This window comes from Dasypus novemcinctus, chromosome 4 (assembly GCF_030445035.2).
Source record: "Dasypus novemcinctus isolate mDasNov1 chromosome 4, mDasNov1.1.hap2, whole genome shotgun sequence".
Taxonomy (NCBI): Eukaryota; Metazoa; Chordata; class Mammalia; order Cingulata; family Dasypodidae; genus Dasypus; species Dasypus novemcinctus.
In genome coordinates this window covers 10,498,007-10,512,400 of record NC_080676.1, presented here as the reverse complement: position 1 = coordinate 10,512,400, position 14,394 = coordinate 10,498,007, and the positions used below count along the sequence as shown (strand labels likewise).

At 39.9% G+C, this 14,394-nt stretch overlaps 1 protein-coding gene across 5 annotated transcripts in view; it reads left to right on the top strand.

Annotated features, from left to right (window-relative positions):
- The window catches only part of TFDP2 (transcription factor Dp-2), a 291,147-nt gene that overhangs the window by 152,332 nt on the left and 124,421 nt on the right, over positions 1 to 14,394 (top strand). Inside the window, exon 3 of one of the 5 annotated variants that reach the window (XM_058295099.2) lies at positions 5,196 to 5,251. The exons of the other annotated variants lie outside the window; for them this stretch is intronic. The gene's annotated coding sequence lies outside the window, so the exon portion shown is untranslated. The remainder of the gene's footprint in view (positions 1 to 5,195; positions 5,252 to 14,394) is intronic. 5 annotated transcript variants of the gene reach the window in all.

Here is a 14,394-nt window from a genome sequence, read left to right as displayed (position 1 = left end):
ATATACAGACAAGTCACACATAATAAGTGTATAGTTTAATGAAATTTCACAAACCAGCCCTTGTATCTAACACCCTAGAAGCCTGCCTTCTCTTTAGGGGTAACATTGTATTGTATTCTAATGAAACAGGTAAGTTTTGCCTGTGTTTATAATTTATATCTATATGGAGTCTTATAGTATTTATTCTTTTGTGATTGGCTTTTCTTGCTCAACATTGTATATGAGAGATTTATCCATATTGTATGTAATGGTAGTTGCTCCCTGGTCATGGCTATTTAATATTCCATGGTGTGAATAACCATAATTTATTCTTTCATTCCACTGTTGTTGGGTGTTTGGGTAGTTCTCAGTTTCTGGGATTCCACTTAGTGATGCCATGAACATTCTAGTCCATGTCCTTTAGTGAGCGCAGACATTTCTTTTGGGTATATACCTAGGATTGGAATTGTATAGTTAGGGCATATGTATGTTCAGCTTTAGTAGATACTTCCAGATTATTTTTTTCCAAAATATTTATACTAATTTCTACTCCCACCAGCAGTATGTGAGAATTCCTGTTCCTCCACATCCTTGCTAGTACTTGGTATTAAAAAAACATTTTTTTTATTATATCATTCTGGTAAGTGTATAGAGATAATACATTGTGCTTTTAATTTGCATTTCCCCGATGATTAATGATGTTGAGCACATTTTTCATACATTTATTGACCATTTGAATGGCTTCATTTGTGAAGCTGTTGTTGAGGCTTTCTGCATTTTATTTCTGTATGTCTGGCTTTTTCTTATTTGACTTGTTGTTGTTTATGTATTCTGAACCCATTCGGTGGGTTGCTTTTGGCTTTCTTAATAGTATCTATTGGTGAACCTAAGTTCTTAATTTTAATATAATACACTTCATAAGTTTTTACTGTTATGGTTAGTGCCTTTTGTATCCTCTTTAAGAAATCTTTGCCTATACCAAGGTCGCGTCACAAAAATGTTCTTTGTTTTCTCTAAAAAAAGTATTGTTTTTAACTTTCACATTTAGATTTGTAATCTGTGGTGGTTTAAAACTATATTGATCCAGAAAAACATATTCTGAAATGTAATCCATTCCTTTGGGTGTGAAACCATTTTAAGTAGGACTTGTTAGGAGGTTCCTTCAGTTAAGGTGAGTCCGACTCAGTCAGGACGGGTCTTAATCCTATTACTTATGTTCTTTATAAGTAGAATGAAATTCAGACCGAGAGAGAGCAAGCCCCAGGGAGCAGCCAGAAACGGAAACTCAGGGGAACCGGGAAGAGAGCAGAGAGGCCGGGAGAGGCCACCACGTGCACTGCCGTGCCCCAGAGGAGCCAGGGGCCAGGGGTTGCCAGCAGCCAGCCCCAGAAGGCACGGTCGGGGGAAAGCACCACCTTGATTTGAGCACCTTCCCGGTCTCAAGGCCATGAGCTAATAAATTCCCATTGAATAACCCAACCCATGCCATAGTATTTGCTTGAGTAGCTTAGGAAACTAAAGCACAGTTCATGTGGAATTTTATACCACATGGTCATCAAATTGACATCGTCATTTATTGAAAAGACAGTGCCATATATATAATAAAATAACTCTTCCAGCCACCATTTCATACTTTAGGCTTAATTTTTTAAAAAATTGAGGTGAAATTACATAAAATTAACCATTTTAAAGTGAACCTTCAGTGGCCTTTAGGACATTCACCTTGTGCAGCCACCACCTCTATCTAGTTTGAAAAAGTTGCATCACCCTAAAAGAAAGCTATTAAGCAGTCCACCCTCTCCTCTGCCCCTGGCAACCACTAATCTTCTTTCTGTTTCTATGGATGTGTTTAATTAAAAAAAAAAAATCTTTGAAATGGGAAAACACTGTAAGACAAGATAGTCTTCAAAGTAAAATTTGGTTCTATATTATGCTAAAATGTTGTAGTATGCAGTTCATTATCAGATATATTTAGTGTCATTCCAGGAAACTTAATTACAAGAAGTAGTTTACTAGACTTACTAAAGGATATTATAATTTGATTCAAGGTCACAGGTATGGACCTTAAAATATTGCATACCTTAAAGTGAGACTTAACCCGTTCTTCTACTGTGCTATAATAGGACATCTAATGAAATCTTGGGCTAAGTTCATCAAGAGTTATGTCTGTAATTGAATTTTATTTTTCTGTTGATTTCAGTCATAAAATTGAAAATATGTTCTCATCTGAAAATCCTTCAGTACATCGAGGTGAAATTTTTTAACAAAGACAAATAAGTTGATAGCTAGAGTCTGTTGACTGTTGAAATCAGGAACACTGCCTAGGCTCAGATGAGATGACAGTGGCTAAACACTACATAGATTTTTAAGTTGCTTTTAGAAATTCTATAATTTTGGAGTGTTCTATTTCATCCACTGGTACCTTTTTTCCTTACTCTACGTGTTTAGTTCCCAGAACTTATTCCTATTGTCTGGGTCTTTAGAACAATATAGAAATCACAAACAATTCAAAACTATATCCCCACACTGAGAAATGTTATTATCCTCTTTGGCATTTTAAGATCATATTGTAATGGCAGGCTCTTGGAGAAATAGTAAGACTTGTACCTAGCCCAGTGCCTTATTGTGCTAGGTGCGTGTGTGTATTTGATTACTTAATTTTTATGAGAACAGTTACAGATTTACAGAGAAATCATGCAGAAAGTAAAGTTCCTGTGTAACTAATTCCCTCCATATGCACAGTTTTCCCTCTTATTATACATCCCTCATCAGCATGGCACATTTGTCACAGTTGATGAAACTATATTATAATAATTATACTATTAACAATAGTCCATAGTTTATATCAGGCTTCAGTCTTTGTATTGTACAGTTCTGTGGTTTTAAAAATTATTTGTTCTGGTGACATGTATAGCCCCATGTTTCCCATTTTAACACTTTGAAATATACAAGTCAGTGGTGTCAATTACATTCACAATGTTGCGCTACCTTCACACCATGCATTACCAAACATTTCATCACCCCAAACAGAACTTCTGTACCAATTAAGCATTACATCCGGGTTCCTTACCCCTACCTCAGCCCGCCCCTGTGCCTGTATTCTAGTATCTGAATTTCTTAATTTGCATATTCTATTTTTTTACTACCAGGGAGATTTTACAGTGTTTGTCCTTATGTGTCTCCTTTATTGCACTCAACATAATATCTACAATTTTCATCCATGTTGTCACATGTATCAGAACTTAATTCTTTTTTATGGCTAAATAATATTCCATTCTGTTTATATACCACATTTTGCTTATCCATTCATCTTATGATAGACACTTGATTTGCTTCCATATTTGACAATTGTGAATAATGCTGCTATGAATATCAGTGGGAAAGTATCTATTATAGTCCCTGATTTCAATTCTTTGGGGTATATACCTAAAAATCGTATTGCTGGGTCTTATGGTAATTCTATAGTTAACTCTCTGAGGAACTGCCAGACTTTTCCACAACAGTGTTACCATTTTATACTCTCAGTAACAATGAATGAGTGTACCTAATTCTCTATAACCTCTCAAACATTTGCTTCCCTTTTTTTCTTTTCTTTATTTTTTATACAACTGTCATTCTGGTGGGTGTGAAATGGTATTCACTGTGGTTTTGATTTGTATTTCTCTAACGGCTAATGATGTTGAGCATCTGTTCATGTGCTTATTGGTCATTTGTATATCTTCTTTAGAGAAATGTCTCCTGAAGTTTTTTGCCTATTTGTTAATTGGGTTGTTTGTCTTTTTGTTGAGTTGCATGAGATATTTATATATCAGGATATTGAACCTATCAGATACGTGGTTTCCAAATATTTTCTCCCATTCTGCATGTTGTATTTTCACTTTCTTTGACGAACAAAGGTTTTTAATTCTGATGAAATTCCATTTATCTTTTCTTGTGTTGCTTGTGCTTTTGGTATAAAGACTAAGAAACAATTGCCTAAGATGAGGTCCTGAAGATGTTTCCCTGCATGTTCCTCTAGGAGTTTTATAGTACTGTTACTTATTTTTAGGTTGTTGATCCATTTTGAGATAGTTTTTTTGAAAAGGTTTATTTATTTATTTATGTATTTATTGGGTTATTAAGGAAACCAGCACTCAACCACTGAGCCACAACAGCTCCCCTGAGTTGCTTCTTTCTTTTGCCTGTTTGCTTCTTGTTTGTTTTTGCCTTCAGAAGGCACTGGGGACCAAACCCAGGATCACCCATGTGGAAAGCAGGTGTTCAGCTGCTTGAGCCACACCTGCACCCCATGTTTTATACTTTTTTCTTTTTTTTGCGGTACTGGGGATTGAACCCGGGACCTTGTATATAGGAAGCAGGCACTCAACCACTTGAGCTACATCATCTACTCCCCAAGATAATTTTTTTTTTAAGGATTTATTTTTTATTTATTTCTCTTCCCTCCCCCCCCCCAAGTTGTCTGCTCTCAGTGTCCATTCACTGTGTGTTCTTCTGTGTCCACTTGTATTCTTGTCAGCTGCACCCAGAATCTGTGTCTCTTTTTGTTGCGTCATTTTGCTGTGTCAGCTTTCCATGTGTGCAGCGCCATTCCTGGGCAGGCTGTCCCTTTTTCGTGCTGGGCAGCTCTCCTTACGGGGAGCACTCCTTACACATGGGGCTCCCCTATGCGGGGGACACCCCTGCGTGGCAGGGCACTCCTTGCGTGCATCAGCACTGTGCGTGGGCCAGCTCCACACGGGTCAAGGAGGCCCGGGGTTTGACCTCCTTGGACCTCCCATGTAGTAGGTGGATGCCCTATCTGTTGGGCCAAATATACTTCCCCAAGATAATTTTTATATGTTACGTGAAGCAAGAGTCTACCTTCCTTCTTTTGCATATGTATATCCATTTTTCTCAGTACCATTTATTGAAGAGACTATTCTTTCCCCAATTGAGAGGGCTTGTCATCATTGTCAAAAAACAACTGGTAGGGGGTATGTGGGGATCTCATATATTTTGAATGTAACATAAAAAAAAATAGAGGAAATAAATAAACTAAAACACTAAAAAAAAAACAGTTGGCAGTAGATATGAGGGTCTATTTCTGAACTCTTAACTCAATTCCTTTGATCTATAAGCCTGTCCTTGTGCCAGTGTTATGCTGTTTTGATTAGTGTAGCTTTGTAATAAGTTTTAAAATCAGGAAGAATGAGTCCTCTTATTCTGTTCTTTTTCAGGGCATCTTTCACTTTCAAATAAATTGAAGATTGGCTTTTCCATTTCTGCAAAGAAGGTAGTTGGAATTTTGATTGGGGATTGCATTGAATCTATAAATTTCCTTGGGTAGAATTGACATCTTAACCTGGAATTCCCTTCAATTTATTTAGGTCATCTTTAATTTCTTTTAGCAATATTTTTTGTTCCCATATTCAAGTCCTTTAAATCTCTGTTTAAATTTATTCCCAAATATTTGATTATTTTAATTGTTATTATAAATGATTTTTTCTTCATTTCCTCTTCAGATTATTCATTACTAAGGTATAGAATCTCCACTGATTCCTGCATTTGACCTTGTGCCCAGCCACTTCACTGAATTCAATAATTAACTCTAGTAGCTTTGTTGGAGAATTTTCAGGGTTTTCTGTATATAAGATCATGTCATCTACATATAGGGAAAATATTGCTTCTTTCTTTACAATTTGGATGCCTTTTACTTCTAATTGCTCTGGCAAGTACTTCCGGTACAATGTTAATTAACAGCGAGCATCTTGTCATGTTCCTGATTATAGAGAAAAAGCTTTCAGTCTTTCTTTATGTAGGATGATGTTAGCTGTGGGTTTTTCATCTATGCCCTTTATCATGTTGAGGAATGTGGCAGTTTGAGATTATTTATGAACCCCCAAAAAGAGAAGGATTGTGTTTATAAACCGGTCTGTTCCTCTGTGTGTGGTACTTTTTGAATGTATTAGATTCAGCTGAGATGTCTTTGATTAATGTTAAGTTTGGGGCTTTGATTCCACCACGTCAGCAGGGTGTGATTCAGGGTTGAGCCCCACCCCTTGGTGGGCTGATTGAATGAACACTCACTCAAGAAGACAAACAGAAGACAGAGGAAGAGAGAGAGCGCTCCACAGACAGGGCAGAGGAAAGGACTTTGATCCTGCGGCCCCAGGAAGAGAGATGAGGCACTTACCTGATAGTTTGCAGCTGAGCCTCGAAAGAAGCCCTCTGCCTGCCTGTAGCTGAGAGAGAGGGGCTGAACCCTAGCAGAGGTTGGCAGCCATCTTTGGTGAGAAAGGAACCTTGAGTTGGACTCTTTAGGGCCTCGTAACTGTAAGCGTTTCCCCAAATAAGTGCCTTTTATAAAAGTCAACAGATTTCTGGTACTTTGCCTCAGTACCCCTTTGGCTGACTAAGACAAGGAAGTTCCCTTCTATTCCTAGTTTCTGAGTATTTTTTATAAAGAAAGGGTACTAGATTAATAAATGCCTTTTAAAAAAATTATTATTAGGGATTATAGTATAGATTTTTTTAAAAATCTTTTTTTAAATAAAACTTTTAAAATTAAAGTTAATAGATCACATAGAACGTTTCATTTAAAAAAATGAGGTTCCCATATAACCCACACCCCACTCCCCCACCCCATCATTTTTGTATTTTTTTGAAAATACATACATCACAAAAAAGGTTACATTATAAAAAACATTAGAGGTTCCTGTATACCCCCCATCTCCCCACCTCACTCCTCCCACACCAACTATCTCCCCCATCATTGTGGCACACTCATTGTACTCGGCGAACACATTTTGGAGCACTGCTGCACCAAGTGGATAATAGTTTACCCTGTAGTTCACACTCTTTCCCCCTTACATTCAGTGGGTTATGGCAGGATATATAATGCCCAGCATCTGACCCTGCAAAATCATTTAGGACAACTTCAGCCCCACATCACATCTCTTCTTCCCTCTCCCTGCCCTCAGCAACTACTATGGCCACTTTCTCCATGTCAATGATACAATTTCTTCTATTAGTAGTCACAAAAGTTTTATAGTAGAATATCAGTAAGTCCACTCTAATTCATATTTTATTCCTCCATTCTGTGGACCCTGGTATGGTGATGCCCTCTCCACCTCTAGATAAAGAGGGGGCTTAGATTCCACATGGATGATGGATGCAATTCCTCTGCTTGCAGTTGTAGGCGCTCTTGATTCCCTGGTGTGGTGGTTGACCATCTTCACCTCCCTGTTAGCTGACCTGGGTAAGACCAACGAACCAGAGAGTAGGAGTCACCACTCTGCTGAGGCTCAGGGCCCAGCTAGCACTTGGGCAGTCCAGGGATTCAAGTCTCCTGAGTATACACCAACGCTAGCACCAACCACAGGTTCATTAAAAGTGACAAGAGGCATGTGTAGAAAGGTCACATCTGAGTCCAACTCCATCACACTCAGGAACACAAATTCCAAAGTAGGATCCACTGACATGGTACTGAGCTCCAGAGCTATCTGCCGTGTGGGCCTCCGTAGCCCTCAGGAGAACCAGTACCTGGGGTTGTGTCTGTTTTGGCTGTTTCTGGGGTCCTCCCGAGGGCCTTTTCTGTTTTAATTGAGATGATCATGTGTTTTTCCCTTCCTTATATTGATGTGATATATTACATTACTTGATTTTCTTTTGTTGAAATATCTTTGCATACCTGGGATAAATATAATTTGATAATGGTGTGTAATTCTTTTTATTGTACTGTTGGACTTGGTTTGCTAGTATTACATTGAGGATTTTTGTATCTATATTCATAAGGGATATTGGTTTGTCATTTTCTTTTGTTTTGCCATCTTTATCTGCCTTTGGTATTCATGTCATGCTGGCCTCATAAAATGAGTCAGGAAATGTCCACTCTTCAATTTTTCGGGAGAGTTTGTGCAGGATGGGTGTTACTTCTTGGAATGTTTGATAAAATTCACTGGTGAAGGCATGTGAGCTTTTCTTTGTTGCAAGATTTTTGATTACTGATTTAATCCTTTTACTTGTAATTTGTCTGTTGAGTTTTATTTCTTCTTAGTTCATCATAAGTAGTTTGTGTGTTTCTAGGAATCTATCCTTTCCATCTAGGATGTCCATTATTTTTGCATGCAGGTTGTGATGGTTTGAGGCTGTATGAAACCCAAAAAATCATGTTCTTAGAGGTAATCTATTCCTGTGGGTGTGAACCTATTGCAGGTGGGATCTTTTGATGAGGTTACTTCAATTAAGGGGTGATCCTGGGTGTGTCTTAATTTGCTTACTAGAGTCCTTTATAGATAGGAAGATAGTGGGTCTGAGGTCAGAATGGCAAGCTGGCCTGCTGTTGCAGCATGGGGCCGATGGCTGGATGGTATTTGAAAATAGTATTCTAGTGCTGCAGGGTTCAATAAACTAGGGTTAATGTGAGATGATACAGTAGCCAAGACAAAGATGTCAAAGAAGCCATAAGGAGGCTTCCCGAGAACCTTTGTAATGACAGGATGCTTTGCATTAAGAGAGCACTGGACTTAACCGTGAAGCATCAGATCTTGCCTAAAGATCAGTGGACAGAATATGAGGAGGATAAATTCTACCTTGAACCATATCTGAAAGAACTTATTCAGGAAAGAAGAGAGAGAGAAGAATGGGCAAAGAAATAATCATGTATTTGAAACTGGGAATGCAGCTGTCAAAGTATTTTTAGAGAAGCTGGTAAAACTTAAAATGTACTATTTAAGGACTATTTGGACTATAAATTTATTGCTTTAAACAACAACAACAACAAAGGGAAAAACCCAGAAGAGAGAAAGCCATGGAGACAAGGAGTCGAAAGCAGTAAAACGTGTAAGAGAAGGGAGACCAGCAGTTGTCTCCATATGCCTTGCCATGAACAAAGAGAGATAGAAAAAGCCAAGGAAGCAAGAAACTGAACCCAATAAAACCTGAAAGGGAAGGGAGAACTTTTCCATGTGACAGAGAAGTCAAAGATTGCTGGCAGCCCTTCTTCAGGAAGAAAGAAGCATCTTGATGATGGTTTCATTTGGACATGTTCACAGACTCAAAATTTTAAGTTTGTAAGCTAAAAAAAATTCCCATTGTTAAAAGCAACCCATTCTGTGGTATCTGCTGTAAGCAGCCTAGGAAACTAAAACACAGTTGTTCATTTTGTCCTCTTATACTCTTATTTCTGTGGGGTCAGTAGTAATGTTCTCTTTTCATTTCTGATGTTAATTATTTGTGTCCTCTTTTTTTTTCTTGGTCTCTTTAGCTAAAAGTTTGTCAATTTTATTGAGCTTTCAAAGAATCAAAGTTTGGATTCATTGACTTTCTCTCTATTGTTGTTTATACTTTATTTCATTTATCTCCACTCTAATTTTGTTATTTCCTTTTTTTTTGCTTTGGGTGTGGTTTGTACTTCTTTTTCTAGATCTTGCTGTTGTCAGGCCAGATCCCTGATTTCAGGTCTTTCTTTTTTTTCCTTGTTGTCTGCTTGTCTGTTTTTTCCTTAGGAGGCGCTGGTAACTGAACCTAGGACCTTCTGTGTGGGAGGAGGGTGCTCAACTGCTTGAGCCATATCTGCTCATTTGTTTTTGTTTGATGTCTGCTTGTTGTTTGTCTTCTTTAGGAGTCACCGGGAGCAAACCTGGCATCTCCCATGTGTGAGGCAGGCACTCAACTGCTTGAGACATCTGCTCCCATCTTCTTTCTTTTTTAATATATTTTTAAAAAGATTTACTTATTTATTTATTTCTCTCTCCTTCCTCCCCACCCCCCTGCCTCAGTTGTCTGTTCTCTGTGTCTATTTGCTGTGTGTTCTTTGTCCGCTTCTGTTGTTGTCAGCAGCACGGGAATCTGTGTTTCTTTTTGTTGCTTCATCTTGCTGTGTCAGCTCTCCGTGTGTGCGGCAACATTCCTGGGCAGGCTGCACTTTCTTTCACGCTGGGCGGCTCTCCTTATGCGGCGCACTCCTTGCGCGTGGGGCTCCCCTATGCGGGGGACACCCCTGCGTGGTACGGCACTCCTTGTGCGCATCAGCACTGCGCATGGGCCAGCTCCACACGGGTCAAGGAGGCCCAGGGTTTGAACCGCGGACCTCCCATGTGGTAGATGGATGCCCTAACCACTGGGCCAAGCCCGCTTCCCCATCTTCTTTTTTTTTTTTTTTTAAAGATTTATTGATTTATTTATTTCTCTCCCCTTCCCCCCTCACCCCGGTTGCCTGTTCTCTGTGTCTATTTGCTGTGTCGTCTTCTTTGTCTGTTTCTGTTGTTGTCAGCCGCACAGGAATCTGTGTTTCTTTTTGTTGCGTCATCTTGTGTCAGCTCTCCATGTGTGCGGCGCCATTCCTGGGCAGGCTGCACTTTCTTTCGCACTGGGTGGCTCTCCTTTGGGGGTGCACTCCTTGTGCATGGGGCTCCCCTAGCGGGGGACACCCCTGCGTGGCAGGGCACTCCTTGCACGCATCAGCACTGCGCATGGGCCAGCTCCCCATCTTCTTTTTAATGTAAGCATTTAGAGCTATGAATTTCCTCTCAGCTATGCCTTTGCTGCATCCCATACATTTTGGTATATTGTAGTTTTTTCATTTGTCTCAAGATATTTCCTAATTTCCCTGTGATTTCTTCTTTGACTCATAGGTTGTTTAAGGGTGTGTAGTTTAATTTCTACATATTTGTGAGGTTTTCAGTTTTTCCTATTACTGATGTCTAGCTTCATTCCATTGTGGTTGGAGAAAATATATTGTATGATTTCAATATTTAAAATTTACTGAGACTTGTTTTGTGATTTAACATATGGTTTATACTGAAGAATGACCCATGTACTCCAGAGAAGAATGTCTATTTTGCTGCTGTTGAAGAAGTATTCTATATATGTCTGTAAGGGCTACTTCTTGGTTTATAGTATCACTCAGGTCTTGTATGTCCTTAATGATTTTCTGTGTAGATGTTCTATCATTATGAAAGAGGTATATTGAAGTCTCCTACTACTAATGCAGAACCATCTATTTTTCCCTTCATTTCTATTATTGTTTGTTTCATATAGTTTGAGACTATGCTCTAATATGAATATTAATGTTAATAAATGCTATATCTTCTGATTGATTGGCCCTTTATCATTATATAATATCCTTCTTCATTCCTTGTAACAGTTTTGACTCAAAGTCTGTATTATCGTATTAGTGTAGCCATCCTTGCTCCCTTTTGCTTAATACTCACATGCAATATTTTTTCCATCCTTTTTCTTTCAAACTATTTGTGTCTCTGGGTCTAAAGTTAAGTCTCTTGTAACAGCATATAGTTTGGTCATACTGTTTCAGCCATTCTGCCAATCTCTACCTTTTGACTGGAGAATTTAATCAATTTACATTTAAAGTAACTACTAATAATGCAGGACTTGGGAAACAGACTTGGCCCAGTGGTTAGGGCATCCGTCTACCACATGGGAAGTGCGCGGTTCAAACCCCGGGCCTCCTTGACCCGTGTGGAGCTGGCCCATGCGCAGTGCTGATGCGGTGCAAGGAGTGCCGTGCCACGCGGGGGTGTCCCCCACGTGGGGGAGCCCCACACGCAAGGAGTGCGCCCCATAGGGAGAGCCGCCCAGCACGAAGGAAAGTGCAGCCTGCCCAGGAATGGCACTGCCCACATTTCCCGTGCTGCTGACGACAACAGAAGCGGACAAAGAAACAAGACGCAGCAAATAGACACAGAGAACAGACAACTGGGGGAGGGGGTGGAATTAAATAAATAAATAAATCTTTTAAAAAAAAAATAATGCAGTACTTCTTTCTGCCATTTTGTTCTTTGGTCTTTGTAAGTCTTATAAATTTTTGTTACTCAGTTCTTTAATGCCTGTTTTCATATTTTTAATTAATTTATTTTTTACTTTATTTTTTATGTATTTATCCTCCCCTCATTGTTTTGTGCTAGCTGTCTGCTTTCTGTGTATGTTCATTGTATGCTCTCTGTGTCTGCTCATCTTCTTTTTAGAGGCACTGGGAACCAAGCCCAGGACCACCCATCTGGGAGGGAGGCACCCAATTGCTTGAGCCATATCTGCTCCCTGCTTGTTATGTCTCTTGTGTCTCTTCTTTGTGTCATCTTATTGCATCATCTTGTGTCAGCTCGCTGTGCCAGCACATCATGCCAGCTCTCTGTCTAGCTCATCTTCTTTAGGAGACACCAGGAACCAAACCCAGAACTTCCATGTGGTAGGCGGGTGCCTAACTGCTTGAGTCACTTCCACCTCCCTTATATATATTTTTTATCCGCCCCCTCCCCTTGTGGCTTGCTTGCTGTCTGCTCTCTGAGTCCATTAGCTGTGCGTTATTCTGTGTGTCTGTATTTATTTTTTATTTATTTCCCCCCTTGCAGCTTGCTTGTTGTTTTGCTCTGTGTCCATTCACTGTGCACTCTTCTGCATTTTTACTTGTCTCCCTTTTTTTGCTGTATCACTTGCTGAGTCAGCTCTCTGTGGCACTTGCGGGCCGGGTGGCACTCCATGGCGCTTGCGGGCCACTGGCTGTTCGCGGCGTACGGGCGAGCCTGCCTTCACAAGGAAGCCCCAGGATGCCAACCCAGGGCCTCCCATATGGTAGATGGGAGCCCAACTGATCAAGCCACAGTCGCTTCCCCACCTCCCTTATATTTTTTAATTTTTTGTTTTGTACCATTTTGAGTCCCTTCTCATTTTTTTCTGTATGTATTTTTATATTTTCTTTGTTTTTACCATGGGCCTTAAATTTAATATCCTAGTCTATAACAGTCACATTTGATTTGATACCAACTTAAGTTAGATAGCATAGGGAGCAGATGTGGCTCGAGCAGTTGAGCGCCTGCTTCCCACATGGGAGGTCCTGGGTTTGGTCCCCGGTGCCTCCTAAAAAAAAGCAAAAGCAAACAACAAGCAAACGAATGAAAAACCCACCTCAGGGGAGCCAATGTTGCTCAGTGGTTGAGGTCCAGCTTCCCGCTTATGAGGTCCTGGGTTCTATTCCTGGCCCCTTTACCTCAAAAAAAAAAAAAATAGTATAGCCCACACATACACCATTCCCATAACACCCCTGTCCTTCCACCTTTTTGTCACTCCAGGAAGAGAGGAACTCTTTTGTATGGCTCACAGCTGGTAATTCTTTACCCGAGAACCAGAGAGGAGTTTCTTGTTGTCTTTCAGGTTGCTACCCAATGGATTGGCATCCACACGCACAGACACCCCAGTGTGTGTATTGGGGTTATTATGCTCCCCCCAGAACAGGTGCAGGGTCCCACAGTGGGAGTGTAGGATGATTGTACCCCGCCTGGGGGAAGGGGCTGGGGAGAGGGGACAGGAAGCCTACCATAAGCTCCTCCTACCTTTTTTTTTTCATTCTTTCCCCTGTCCTGAGATGGCTCCCTCATCTGACTGCTCGTTGTCTGTCTGTTTCTTCTTTAGGAGGCACCAGGAACTGAACCTGGAACTTCCCGTATGGGGGGCAAGTGCCCAGCTGCTTGAGTCACTTCTGTCTGTGGCTTGTTGCAGCTCGCTGCAGTTCGCTGCGGCTTGTTGTGGCTCGTCTTCTTTTGCAGGCACTTGGCACTGAACCAGGACCTCCCAGGTAGATGGCGGGCGCCCAGTTGCTTGAGCCACATCCACTCCCCTCCTATCATTTTTAAAACTGTATTTTCCTGATTTAGCACTCATCCAATTATTGCAACCCTTTAAATGTTTCTGGAGTTTTGAGGAAGATGGCTCAGCCAGTTTTTGCTAGTTGAAAAGATTATGCAGGGGAAGAGAACACTGGAGGGTCTTCCACTGCCACACTGGACAAACAGAAGTCCAGGTTCAATGTGTATTTGTCGAATGGATGTAACAATGACAAAACTGTACTCTTAGGTTTTTTTCTTTATAATTTTTGTTGAGTCTTCCACTTGTTCTTTCCCCTTTCCCAGCAATTTTTGATCTTTAGTGTAAAATAAGGAATTTGAGGTAGCTAAAGGAAAGTCCTTACTAGTAAAATTTGGCAAAGTGGGACTTTCTTTCAAGATTATCCCATAAAGACAAGTCAGAAAGGAGAAAGTAAAATTGCAAAATCACTGGAAATTATTATGTATTTTAGTAATTTTTTGGTACTTACTTTGAGAGAATCTAATTATTCAAATGACTGTTATGGTAATAAAGAAAAAGTAAAAAATATGGAGTTATCTTTACATATTGATTAAGATGTATCAGTGAGATAAGAAATTTTGCAATATATTTTAGATTACTCATGAACAAAGAGAAGTAGAAAAAAAATCAGTTTTAAGAGAAGGGAAATTTTTAAAAGTTCTAAATATGAGGAAAGAGAATTGTGGCAGAGAGATTAATAATGAAACTGTTTCCAAGTAGCATCTGTTATCCAGTATGATATTAAAGACTTTTGTACTGAATGTGTTTTCTTCCCAAGCCTCTTCTACTCTGGATCAC